We start from the raw sequence: 14730 nt of genomic DNA, 5'->3' as shown, positions 1-14730 counted from the left end.
ACCACACATTTTTTATTTTCAGGCAAAAAAGGTGAATATAATAAATAAAATACAAATAAAAAACATGATTAAGAAACATTAATGACCTGTACATGAATCAAAACCATAATTCAGAAATGCAAAAGTTCAATAAATGATAAACTATATAATATATACAGTACAATAGTCCCCCAACAAATAAAATTAAATAAATAACAATAACAACACAATCAACAAAACAATCCCATGCACATACATTTTTCTTGCAGTGAAAACTCTAGTAATGCTTTACATTCATTTATGGCCACAAGGCAGTCAAGTTCATTCCATTTAAATTGAATGGATAGTAAAGTTCAGAAGCTACCTTTAGTATATCCAGCATAAACCACATCATTATTCTTGTGTTATAATTAATTGTTTTGACTTTAATAAGTGATATGTTACACGTTTCTGCAAAAGCACCTTGTAAATATTAAGAGAGTGCTTGTCTTGTCTTACATTGAGAGGCCCATCGCAACTTTTCATACAATATACTATGAAAAAAGTTCTAACGCTATTGAGATGGTAATTCTATCAATCAGAACTTTTGAAGGAATAAGTACAGAGACAAGATTCTCTTGGTAGAATTAACAGTTTATTTGCAAATAGAGAGACGCTTCAAAATCTTACAAATAATCCTCTGAAGAATCTCTAAATTAATACAGGACAATCATCAGTACTTATAGGGGGAAATGGGGTGTGGTAATACGCTGCACATCTGTTTTATGTCACATAGGTTTTACCCAAAGGGTGGGCTGACCCCCACCTTATCCTTCCTGCCCTATGTGTTTACTGTTGTGTTTACCTAAAGAGGCCAATTGCCACTACTTTCCCCCAAGGGCCACATTCCTAAGGACCAAAGATGGATACCCTTATTGGATTAAGCAGACAAATAGATGGTCAGAGTTCCTAATAATCCTCTGATATTATACAGCCGTGTGTCACAATCAAAGACCAGAGTTACATACCAGGTAATAGAAAAGCAGACATTTCTCATATGTACCTTAGTTCAAGAATTTCCATAACACTATCCACAGAAATACAACCCTGTTTTCAAAAAGTTGGGATGCAGAATATCAATAAAAAAATATAATTCCAGAAAGGATGGTACTGTCAGTGAGAATGGGGAGGGGTTCATCACTCTGTGAAAGACTGTGTGGGCAAATAGTGCAACTATTTAAGAATAACATTTCCCTATATAAAGTTGCAAAGAGTTTAGGAATCTCTTCATCTACGGTACAGTACATAATATCATTAGAAGAGTCAGAGGCCAACGATTCTGTGGTGAAAATCACTACATGGACTCAGGAACACTTTCTAAAAAGTAGGTATGGCAGGAAGTTTCTTTGAGATTGAGTGAGATGAGATTGAGTTTGTAGGACTGAGTAACAAGTCTGTAACCTAATGAACAATAGACTATCAAATGCTGCAATACATAATTCAATTTCTCTCTCCCTTGTCGACCGGGTATGCGATTATTATTTCAACCTCAATATGAAATGGCTGATTTCCGGTTTGGTCGGTGGGACTTCCTGTGTGATGTATGCAGGGGTGGGACTTCCGGTGTGACAAAATAATAAATAATAATAATACATGGGATTTTTAGCACCTCTCAGGAAACCCAAGGACACTACATCAACAAAAATCAAAAACAAAGTAGTAAGAACAAGGCTTAGGGTGAGCTACACAGAAGGAAAAGCCAGCATGAACAAGTCCGTTTGCAGTCTATTTTTAAAGATGATGATCTTTAAATCAAAGGTATGTTTTGGTGTTCCTCGAGGCTCGGTATTTGGCCCATTATTGTTCTCACTATATATGCTGCCTCTGGGTGATGTAATCCGGAATCACAATGTCAATTTTCACTGTTATGCTGATGACATACAGTTATATATTTCAATGAAGCATGGAGAAGCCCCAAAATGAGCTACTTTGGAATCTGTGATGGCAATTCCATCGATCAACACTCTTAAAGGAGTAAGAAACAGAGACAAAATTCTCTAGGCACAAGTTAATAGTTTATTAGTTATTTGCAAATAAGAGGGACGCGTCAACCGCTCCAAGGAGTTTCTGACTTAACACATGAACAATCCGTATTTATTACAATTAAAAGGGGTGTGGTAAGTTGTTGCCCATCTGTCTTGACAATAAAACACATTCCCTTTGTTCTATCACATGTCCTAGGTGTCAAACAAGTCACATGTTGTCCTCCCCTATCTGGTTAACCTTCTCAACCCTTGAGGGGGACTTAAAGCTTCTGGACAACATACAGATAGGCAGATTTACGATTAACCCTATAATCTACTGTTACCAATCAAGAATGCCCCCTAGGAAAAATACCAGATCTCTCTCTAACACATTCATCTTCACATCCAAACAATGGGACTCAGTCCTTTAAACAGTAAGAATGCATCAGGTTTCAGAACTTCCACAACAAAGCATGCATTTCAGATAATAGGAAGTGGATGACAGAGAACCTCTTCCTTTTAAACTCAAGAAATACAGAAACAAAGAGCTTTGTTCACAGATCTCACTGTGAACCTTGACAGCTGCATGGACGTATCCCAAAAAACTGTAAGAAACCTCGGCGTTACCCTGAAACCTGACCTCTCCTTTGATTAACTTATCAAATATATCTCAAGAGTTGCTTATTTACATCTTTGAAATATTGCAAATTTAGAAACATTCCATCAAAAACAGATGCAGAAAAACGAATCCATGCTTTTGTTACTTCTAGATTAGATTACTGCAATGCTCTTCCTTCCGGTTACCCTGATAAATTAATAAATTAATTAGTGCTGCACGCAGCTGCTAGAATCTTAACTAGGACAAAAAAATGTGAACACAAATTACTCCAGTACTTGCCTCTTTACACTGGCTGCCTGTTAGGGTTGGGGCTGATTTAAAGGTTTTATTGTTAACTATAAATCAATACATGGACTTGGTCCTACTTACCTCGCTGAGCCATACATACCTACACGTAATCTTAGATTGCAAGATGCAGGCCTTTTAATTGTACCAAGAATTTCTAAACAAACAGCTGGAGGCAGGGCCTTCTCTCATAGAGCTCCACTACTGGGGGATGATTTGCCAATTAAGGTTAGAAATGCAGTCTCAATGCAAACTTACAAGTGTCTACAAAAGAGTCATCTCTTTAGCATGGTCTATGATTAAGTGTAGTCTGGCCCAGGGGTGTGAAGGTGACCAGAAAGGCTTGATACTCTCCACCCTTGCTGTCTTGCCAGGTTGGCTCTCATCGCCACTGGGATGCCTTCCCTCCAATGCCATTCAGGGGTCTCCTTTGATGAACATATCAAATATACAGGTGCTGGTCATATAATTAGAATATCATCAAAAAGTTGATTTATTTCCGTAATTCCATTCAAAACGTGAAACTTGTATATTATATTCATTCATTACACACAGACTGATATATTTCAAAATTTCTTTTAATTGTGATGATTATAACTGACAACTTATGAAAATCCCAAAATCATTATCTCTTCGAAAATTCGCATATTACTTAAGACCAATACAAAAAATTTTTTTTTTGAAATGTTGGCCAACTGAAAAGTATGAACATGAAAAGTATGAGCATGTACAGCACTCAATACTTAGTTGGGGTTCCTTTTGCCTGAATTACTTCAGGAATGCGGCGTGGCATGTAGTCGATCAGTCTGTGGCACTGCTCAGGTGTTTTGAGAGCCCAGGTTGCTCTGATAGTGGCCTTCAGCTCTTCTGCATTGTTGGGTCTGGTGTATCGCATCTTCCTCTTCACAATACCCCATAGATTTTCTATAGGGTTAAGGTCAGGCGAGTTTACTGGCCAATTAAGAACAGGGATACCATTGTCCTTAAACCTGGTACTGGTAGCTTTGGCACTGTGTGGAGGTGGCAAGTCCTGTTGGAAAATGATATCTGCATCTCCATAAAGTTGGTCAGCAGCAGGAAGCATGAAGTGCTCTAAAACTTCCTGGTAGACGGCTGCGTTGACCTTGGACCTCAGAAAACACAGTGGACCAACACCAGCAGATGACATGTCACCCCAAACCATCACTGACTGTGGAAACTTTACACTGGACTTCAAGCAACATGGATTCTGTGCCTCTCCTCTCTTCCTCCAGACTCTGGGACCTTGATTTCCAAAGGAAATGCTAAATGTACTTTCATCAGAGAACATAACTTTGGACCACTCAGCAGCAGTCCAGTCCTTTTTGTCTTTAGCCCAGGCGAGACGCTTCTGACGCTGTGTCTTGTTCAAGAGAGGCTTGACACAAAGAATGCGACAGCTGAAACCCATGTCTTGCATACGTCTGTGCGTAGTGGTTCTTGAAGCACTGACTCCAGCTGCAGTCCACTCTTTGTGAATCTACCCCACATTTTTGAATGGGTTTTGTTTCACAATCCTCTCCAAGGTGCGGTTATCCCTTTTGCTTGTACACTTTTTTCTACCACATCTTTTCCTTCCCTTCGCCTCTCTATTAATGTGCTTGGACACAGAGCTCTGTGAACAGCCAGCCTCTTTAGCAATGACCTTTTGTGTCTTGCCCTCCTTGTGCAAGATGTCAATGGTCGTCTTTTGTCAAGTCAGCAGTCTTCCCCAGATAGGGCCAGAGTGTCACTGGACCCCCGTGTCTCAGCCCCAAGGTCTTACACTGGTATATTATTGTGCTGAGGGAGTAGGGTCAGTTCAATCAAATTCAATCAATCAAATGTATTTATGAAGCCCTTTTTACAACAGCAGTTGTCACAAAGTGCTTTACAGAGACACCCGGCCTTAAACCCCAAGGAGCAAACAACAGTAGTGTTGAATTTCAGTGGCTAGGAAAAACTCCCTAAGGTCGAATTTTAGGAAGAAACCTAGAGAGGACCCAGGCTCAGAGGGGTGACCAGTCCTCTTCTGGCTGTGCCGGGTGAGATATTAAGAGTCCAATTGGAATAATAAATACATTTCTCTGGGCTAAATCCAGAGTCTATTTGAATTTAGACTAGGTCAGAAGTATGACCAGGTGGACAAGGACAGGGACAGCAACGGGCCCCCCAAACCAGGTAATCCACAGGTGTGGACCAGGACCTCATCTCCTTCTAAAATTTAAAACTGGAGGAAACTGAGAAAAGTTAGTAGTACATCCCTCATATCCCCCAGCACAATAATAACAGTTCTCCTTCTCCACTATAAATCCTGGTAAGTCTAAGGAATGCATTTTCTACATTTTCCCTGTCTCCTGCCCTGTTTTAAACTTAGGAGTACATGAAGGCCCCCATCTCCGGAGTACCAGGCTTGAAAGATTTGTTGCTGGTTGTGTTGCAGATGAAGACGATACCTGACGATTTCAACTGCCACTCTGCTGACCCCCCCCCCCCCCCGCGTGTTGTCCCTGTCCTTGTCCATCGGGTTATGCGTCCGACCAGGACTAGGTTTATTTAGACTCTGGACTCAGCCCACATGCATTTAATAATTATTTAAATTTTCCTTGGGGTTTAAGGCTGGGTGTTTTGTAAAAGCGCTTCATGATAACTGCTGGTGTAAAAAGGGCTTTATAAATACATTTGATTGAGGGGAGAGAGTTTCAAAGTTTAGGGGCTGCAACCCTGAATGCCCGGTCCCCCGTGATACAGAGTCTAGTTTTTGGAATGGTAAGAAGTCCAGTGTCAGAGGAACGGGGCCTAAGAGAAGGATTGTGTATGTGGAGGAGGTTGGACAGGTACGAGGGGTAAGGCCTTGTAGGTGAGGAGCAAGATTTTGTAACTGATGTGCAACTTGACAGGAAGCCAGCAAAGATTGTACAGTGTTGGGGTGATGTGCTCCCAGGTTTTGGTCCGTGTGAGAATTCTGGCAGCTGAGTTTTGAACATACTGGAGCCTGTCCAGGGCTTTGCCTGTTACCCTGTACAAGACTCCATTACAGTATTCCAGACGTGATGTTATGAAGGCATGTATGAGGGTCTCTGCTACTGGGTCAGTGAGTGATGACTGGAGCTGAGAGATGTTACGGAGGTGGAAGAAAGCTGATTTGCTGACAGACTTCATGTGGAGGTCAAAAGAGAGAGTAGAGTCAAAGATGACACCCAGGTTTTTGACCTTGGAGGATGGGCAAATGGTGCAGCCGTCAATCGACATAAGTCAATTATGTTGAGTAGAGCAATCGACACAAGGGCACCAATTATGTTGAGTAGAGCCTTTGGAGCCACCAACATGAGCTCAGTTTTACTGCTGTTGAGTTTAAGTGATGTCATCCATTTATTTTATGTCTTTAAGACAGCTGATCAGGGATGGGGGATGAAGTTGAGAGTTGGGTTTGGTGTGGATGTAGATCTGCGTATCATCTGCGTATGAGTAGAATTGAAGACCATGCCGGTGAATGATCTGGCCCAAGGGTATCATGTAGATGATGAAAAACATGGGTCCAAGCACAGAACCTTGCGGCACACCTTGGATGACAGGAGCTTGGTGGGATTGTGAGCCACAAAGTGACACAGACTGCTTACGATCAGCCAGATATGAGCAAAACCAATCTAGGGCTGTTCCAGTTATCCCCAGAACTGTTTCCATGCGATTAAGAAGAATGGTGTGGCAGACAGTATGAAAGGCAGCAGAAAGATCTAAAAAGATGAGAATTTTGAAGTGGCGCGCGTCTGCAGTAATGAGGAGATTGTTGATGACAAGAGCAGTCTCAGTGCTGTGCTTAGCTTGGAATGAGAGGAGTGTGTCATAATGAGACACCAATGCCTCAACAGAGGAAGGTTGAGGAGCTGGGTTATTATTAGTTTGCAGTCTGTGTTCTAGAATAAATGTGTCAACAGACTTAATGTTTCGATACGTAATGTGACGTATGTTCCGGGGTGGTACTTCCGGTGTGAAGTATGTTCTGGGGTGGTACTTCCTGTGTGACGTACGCATGTCCAGGGAGATGAAATAATGTATTGGGGTGTGTGGTATGTAATTTCTGGGGGTTTTGATTAACAATTGGACTCCAGGGTTCTGGGGATGTTAAATTCACCAGACATTCTGTGTTACGATAAGTCAGATTTTTAACAATAGGGGGCCAGTGTTTGCGAATGTTAAATTCCCAAGGGAAAAGATGTTACAATAAGTAGTTTGCTGTTTAACAATAGGGCGCCAGGGTTCGGGAGTGTTTAATCCCACTGGCAATTGATGTTACAACAAGTACTACACTGTAAAAAAACAAAAATAACAATCTGTTAAAAAACTGCAAAAAGTCTGGCAGAAAACTTTCCAGACAGATACCGTTAAATAACAGTAAATAACCGTAGCACAAAATTACTTTTAATAAACTGTAAAAATACAGAGCAGGATTTAGAGTAAGAATTAATAAAATTACTGTATATTATTGTTTTTAAACGTTCATTAAACCATGGCAATACAGAAATACTATGTCAAAGTACATTAAAAACAACAACCTTTCAGATTAATCTTTGTAAATTCAGGGTATTTATTGGTAACTGTACAGTAAAAGTTAATTAAATTACAGTATATTATTGTTTTTAAATGTTAATTAAACTTTAGGAAAACAGAAATACTATGTCAAAATACATTAAAAACAATGTCCTTTCAGGTTAATCTCTGTAAATGTAGGGTATTTATTGGTTACTTTACACTAAAATTTGTTTTACAAACTTAAAATTTAGCAGGCAATCCAGGTTCATGTAGTCCATGTAAAACAATCCAGGTTACAGCCATTTGCCTACTTGTGTCATTGGCCATTTTCCTTGATGACAGATTAACCAGTCATGCTCAAAGCAACATGATGAGACAGCCAATAGAAATTGTTTCAGCGTCATAACATGCCAACTCTAGGAAAAGATGACTTGTTTTAAAAGAAAGAAAATGTGTGTATTTAGTTTCATTTGTAGGCTGTCATAATTAATGAATTGGTCAAATGGTGTTTCATTGCAGTGTAAAATAAAAAATGGAGTAATGTATAGTAACGTTGTATTAATACCTATAGGCTAATACACACACGGTGTGTGCCCTAAGCTTATTGGGCATGGAGTTCACCAGAGCTTCACAGGTTGCCACTGGAGTCCTCTTCCACTCCTCCATGAAGACATCACAGAGCTGGTGGATGTTAAAGACATTGCGCTCCTCCACCTTCAGATGCTCAACAGGGTTTAGGTCTGGAGACATGCTTGGCCAGTCCATCACCTTTACCCTCAGCTTCTTTAGCAAGGCAGTGGTCATCTTGGAGGTATGTTTGGGGTCGTTATCATGTTGGAATACTGCCCTGCCGCCCAGTCTCCGAAGGGAGGGGATCATGCTCTGCTTCAGTATGTCACAGTACATTTTGGCATTCATGGTTCCCTCAATGAACTGTAGCTCCCCAGTGCTGGCAGCACTCATGCAGCCATAGACCATGACACTCCCACCACCATGCTTGACTGTAGGCAAGACACACTTGTCTTTGTACTCCTTACCTGGTTGCTACCACACACGCTTGACACCATCTGAACCAAATATGTTTATCTTGGTCTCATCAGACCACAGGACATGGTTCCAGTAATCCATGTCCTTAGTCTGCTTGTCTTCAGCAAACCGTTTGCCGGCTTTCTTGTGCATCTTCTTTAGAAGAGGCTTCCTTCTGGGATGACAGCCAGGCAGACCAATTTGATGCAGTGTGCGGCGTATGGTCTGAGCACTGACAGGCTGACCCCCCACCCCTTCAACCTCTGCAGCAATGCTGGCAGCACTCATACGTCTATTTCCCAAAGACAACCTCTGGATATGATGCTGAGCACGTGAACTCAACTTCTTTGGTCGACCATGGCAAAGCCTGTTCTGAGTGGAAACTGTCCTGTTAAACCACTGTATGGTCTTGGCCACCGTGCTGCAGCTCAGTTTCAGGGTCTTGGCAATCTTCTTATAGCCTAGGCCATCTTTATTTTGAGCAACAATTATTTTTTCAGATCCTGAGAGAGTTCTTTGCCACGAGGTGCCATGTTGAACCTCCAGTGACCAGTATGAGTGTGAGAGAGATAAAACCAAATTTAACACACCTGCTCCCCATGCACACCTGAGATATTGTAACACTAACGAGTCACATGACACCAGGGAGGGAAAATGGCTAATTGGGCCCAATGTGGACATTTTCACTTAGGGATGTACTTACTTTTGTTGCCAACGGTTTAGACATTAATGGCTGTGTGTTGTGTTATTTTGAGGGGACAGCAAATTGACGCTGCTATACAAGCTGTGCACTCATTACTTTACATTGTAGCAAAGTGTAATTTCTTCAGTGTTACATGAAAAGATATAATCAAATATTTGCAAAAATGTGAGGGTGGTACTCACTTTTGTGAGATACTGTATACAGTATCCAGCTAATCGCTGGATTGACATCATGGTGACATTATAGAAACATTCATGTAGCCCATAGAATGACACTCGTGCATTTTAACACTTTAACACTTGACCTTTCCTTTAGAACCACTCTTGGGCAAAAGGCCAACTCTACACACAACAATAAAATGTTCCCCTTTATTGTGTTGCAGTGTTAGTTTAGGTTTAAGCCTCTGCCCACAGCAACAGTTATTTTCCAACATTGCCAGAATTCTATAAAAGTTACAACATTTGTCTTGAGACTTTCATTATACTGCATGGAGTGAGTCAGTCCATTGCAAAGCCATTTCCCCCTCTTCTTGTCTTTATTTTTCTGCGTAGCTCTGGGCCAGCCAGGTACAAGTTGTGGACTACAGTGGTTTAGGCCATTAACCACAACTGATATGGGATAATGTAAATTGAAATGTGTAACATCTCAAAGTAGACAGTGACGGTCTTTAATGTATTTTAGTTATTGATGTAAGAAAAGCCAATGTTTGTATGGATTGGCCCTAAGCCAGAGCTCCAGAGTTCCGCCATGAACCCTGGCCTTGCTGTCATGGGCCACATAGGTATTTCTTTCATGCAAGGGCATGGTAAAACAAAACAAAAAATGTTGTTTGTAATGACAACAAATAATAATAATAATGACAATGTAGATTAGAGCAAGCCGCCCATTCAAATAAACGTACTTGAATCTGTCTCTTTTTGGAAAAAGCTTCCCCAATATGTATTTGTTGCTCTAGCCTGAAACATGGGGGGCATCTTTTTTTATTGGTTAATCCCAACACCCCTCTGTGTCAACATATATGACATTGATAACAAACTTGATCATCATATGTACTGAAAGTCAGCTTGGAAAAATTGGTTTATTAACGAGACTATGCTAACAGTGCTAGCAGGCCTGCTAACAAGACTGCGGCTTAAACTATCTGGAGTAAGTTACGATGGACTTTGTTAATGGTTCCGCTGTTGGTATTTCTTCTAGAGAGGCGTATATGTGAGCAGATTCTCTCTGTTAGCACTAGATGTCTCGGGAATTCCAGATAGTTTTAGCCATAGGCTTGTTAGCAGGCCTGCTAGCACTAGCGTAGTGGTGGCAAAGACAACAGCTCCCATGATCTCACATTAACTCACAGAACAAAATCTGTAAAATAATATTTTTTTATTGACTTTCAAGTCATTTGCAGTAAACAACTTTTTGTGTCTTTACAAATACTATGAATTTTCCTTAAAACATAAAATCACTTTAATGACCTACAATTTTAAGGAAAACACTTTGATTTTTGATGCATTTCTTCATAATAATTTAAAATGATTACCTCACATTTTACTTAAAATGACATTTGAAAATTTTCTGTGATTTGTAAGGGTGTAAATTTTAATTACTGCAAATATCTGTAAATCCACAGGCATGTTATTGTTTTATGGAAAAACAGGAAAAAAAAATTCCAAAAAAAATACTTTTTACAGCGTATGTACAACAGATGATCTATAACCAGTGGGTGGTACCTTTCATGTTTTTACAACGCCATAGGTGGCTGGCGTGGTCGATGTATTAAACCAGACAGACCCCCAGGTGTTGGTCATTCAGACTAGCCTGAGGAAACCTACGTGTATGTTACAAAACATGGCAGAATCTACAGCAATCAACATTGGATTTGAAACACTGATGCAGCAAGCAAGCAAGTTTATTTATATAGCACAATTCATACATTGAAGCAATTCAATGTGCTTTACAAAGAAAAATATATGAAAGTACAATAACATAAAAACAAATACTCAAATGAAAACATTAAAACAAATGAATACATTACAAAATACAATAAGAAAACGTATAAAGATTAAAAATGGGATAAAAACATAGGAAGCTATAAGGCTAAACAGTGTGGGTAAGTTTAAGTGCTCAATCATAGGCATGTGAGAAGAGAAGTTTTTTTTAACCTGGATTTAAAATTGTATACGTTTCAGGCTTGTTTAAGATCTTCTGGTAGTTTATTCCAAGTGCTAAGCGCAGCTTCTCCATGTTTAGTTTGGACTCTGGGCTCTACTAGCTGACCTGTGTTCATGGATCTAAGAGCCCTGCTCGGTTTATATTCTTCAAACATATCAGAAATGTATTCGGGTCCTAAACCATTCAGAGATTTATAAAAGCACCACTTTGAAATCTATTCTGTAATTGACAGGAAGCAAATAAAAAGATTTAAGAACCGAAGTGTTATGCTCTGTTCTCTTGGTCCTGGTTAATATTCTAGCAGCAGCATTCTCAATGAGCAGCAGTTGTTTTACAGTCTTTTTTGGGAGTCCAATAAAGAGGCCATTACAGTAGTCAACTCTACTAGAGATAAAAGCATGGATGAGCTTCTTTTGGTCTTTTTGGGACACACTTTGATTCTGGCTATATTTTTTAGATGATAGAATGCTGTTTTAATGACCGCTTTGATAGATGTGAGGTCTGAGTCTATCAGAACACCAAGATTACGCACTTGATCCCTTGTTTTAAGGGCCAGAGAATCCAGCTCTTTACTAATACTTGTTCTTTTATTTTTGTTGCCAAACACAATAATCTCAATTTTATCTTGGTTAAACCATTAAAACTATTAAATAGTCGACAATTTTGATTCATCCAGGTATATATGTGCTCTATACAGTGGCACAGATATTCTATTGAGCTGTTGTCATATGGTTCAAGAGCCATATATATTTGAGTATCATCAGCATAGCTGTGGTAGTTAATGTTGTTGTTTTGTAGAATTTGTCCCAGAGATAGCATATAGAGATTGAACAGGAGCGGTCTGAGAACTGATCCCTGTGGAACTCACAGTCCCTGTGGAATTCAATCAGATTCATGATTACCCATGGTGAAAAAGTAACTCTTGCCATCCTTGTTAGACTGTGTAGTTCTGATGTTCCGTCTAATACTTGTAATTTTTTCACTAAAGAGACATGCAAATTCATTATATTTCACTGTGGACATGAGTTCTGATGCTATCTGCTTCATTGGATTTGTAAGCTTCTCGACCCTGACAAATAGAGTGCAGGTATTGTTGTTGATCATCCCTGATAAATGTTGCTGTCTGGCCCTGCGTAACTCATTGTTGAATTTACCAAGGCTTTGTTTATAGATGTGATAATGCATTTAAAGTTTAGGTTTCCTCCACTTACGTTCCGCTTTCCTAGATTGTCTTTTCAGGGCGCTTACCATCATGGTGGTTCTCCATGGTGATATCTGTTTGTTCATAGTTTTCTTTTCCTTTACCGGTGCAACACGATCAATGACATTCAATATTTTGGCATAAATTATTATCCAGGAGTACTTACTCAGCACTTATTGTTGGACAGATATGATATGGCTTCAATAAACTGAGCATTGGTACTCTCATTAATGTACCTTTTCTTAACAGAAACAGAGTTTACTGGAACATTTGGGGTGATAAGTGAATCAAAAATGTCACAGAAATGATCAGACAGGGCCAAGTCTTTAACCAAGGCAGAGGAAATATCGAGACCTTTAAAGATAACCAGATCTAGAATATGGCTTTGAGTGTGTGTACGCTCTTTCACATGTTGAGTGAGATCAAAAGTGTCAAGTAGTGCAAAACGTTCTTTGGCATTATTGTCTGTATTATTATCTATGTGGTTGTTAAAATCCCCTGTAATAATGAACAAGTCAACTGATAGACTGTAGTTCAGCAAAATCATCAGTAACATTTGCTGAATATCGTGGAGGTCTGTAAATGGTTACAAAAGAAAATTGGGGGTACCCTTCAATGTAAAACAGAGATATTCAAAAGAAATAAAATTACCTTTGAACTGGAATGTATCTTTGAATAGGGCAGCTTCTCCTCCTTTCCTACCATTTCTTAACGAGACAGGGGGCTGTCTCGTTAAGAATTGCAGCACTACAATCTTCTGTTAGCTACGTTTCAGTGAGAAACATAAAATCAAGTTTGTAGGATATTATAATGACATTTATCAAGAATGATTTGTTGGCGAGAGATCTGATATTAAGTAAAGCCAGCTTAATAGATATAATAGGGGTTCCTGGACTAGTAGGTTGACATGTTAAGGTTAACATATTAGACAAGTTTACTCCTATGGGTTGCATGCTCACGGTTCCTTCTATTTCTAATCAACACAGGAATAGAGATACTTGGTCCTAGCTTGTACTCAAAACAGTTGGTATTGCTATTTTTACAATAGCAGGGACCCAAAGCACATCACAGCGTATATTCTGTGCTCTGTGGAAATAAAGGACAAGGTTGTTGACGATGTTGCAGTTGTCTAAGCAATCGTTTTGAAGGTTAACAGCATAACAGCTTCACAGTAAGTTGGCAAGAGAATTTATGAAACATGTCTCAACAATACAACCAACCAGAGTTTGAAGAACCCAAGGCTGAGGACTGCTTGGGTGACACCTTTCATGACACGGCTAAATCCAGCTATGCTGTCCTGGACCCTGACTCCTCGATTCAACCGTCTTATCCACCAAAAAACTACCATTGGGTTGACCGGCTTGGCGTTCAGCTAGGACCTCTAAATCTATCATACCTTTCAAATGCTGACAAGAGTTATCACAAAATGGTCCTTGAAAACGTTGTTGCAGCTATTCTCCACAAATCATGCATCGGATGCGAAGTGGACCACCAGAGCCAGAGAAGACATTCTTGTCTCAACCCGCCTGATAATTTTTTTGAGACCCATTATGATGACATTGTGGAGACAGACAATCATAGCTACCATCGGTTTATTAAGATAAACCCTGTTGACGTTTGTGAAGAAAATGTTTGATTAGTTCTTAAGAACATGTATGGTACAAAAATGATGAGAAATGGAAATCAAAGTTACAAGATCTGAGTTGAAGATACTGTGAGACTCTCAAAGTTGAGAGGGGCGTTTACCAAGGGTTATGAAAAAGGGTACACAGATTAATATTTTACAATAACAGAATGCATTCCTAGGGTGTGTCATGGCAATTCCATTCATAAGAACTCTTAATGGAAGTAAGTACAGAGACAAAATTCTCTTGGCACAATTAGCAGTTTATTATATAATATTTGCAAATAAAGAGATGCGTCAAAAGCCTACCGAATAGACCTGTGAGAATCTCTGAGGAAACACAGAACAGTCAGCATACTTATTACAGTTAAAAAAACTAGTGTGGTAAGGCTTCTCATTCTTTAAAGACAACATTTGTTCTTTATCCTTCCTTCAATAAATGTTTACCCAAGTAGGAGCAAGGGGAACATCGTAAAAGACAGTCAACCACATTCCTGAAGAACAAAGGACAGATTCCCTTATTGTGTGCCACAACAATTAAACAGCCAAACAGCTCTCTTCACACCTGGCACTCCCCATCCTGTCTAAACACTGACTCTG

Source organism: Esox lucius, chromosome 6 (assembly GCF_011004845.1).
Source record: "Esox lucius isolate fEsoLuc1 chromosome 6, fEsoLuc1.pri, whole genome shotgun sequence".
NCBI lineage: Eukaryota > Metazoa > Chordata > Actinopteri > Esociformes > Esocidae > Esox > Esox lucius.
This window is presented reverse-complemented; position numbering follows the sequence as displayed.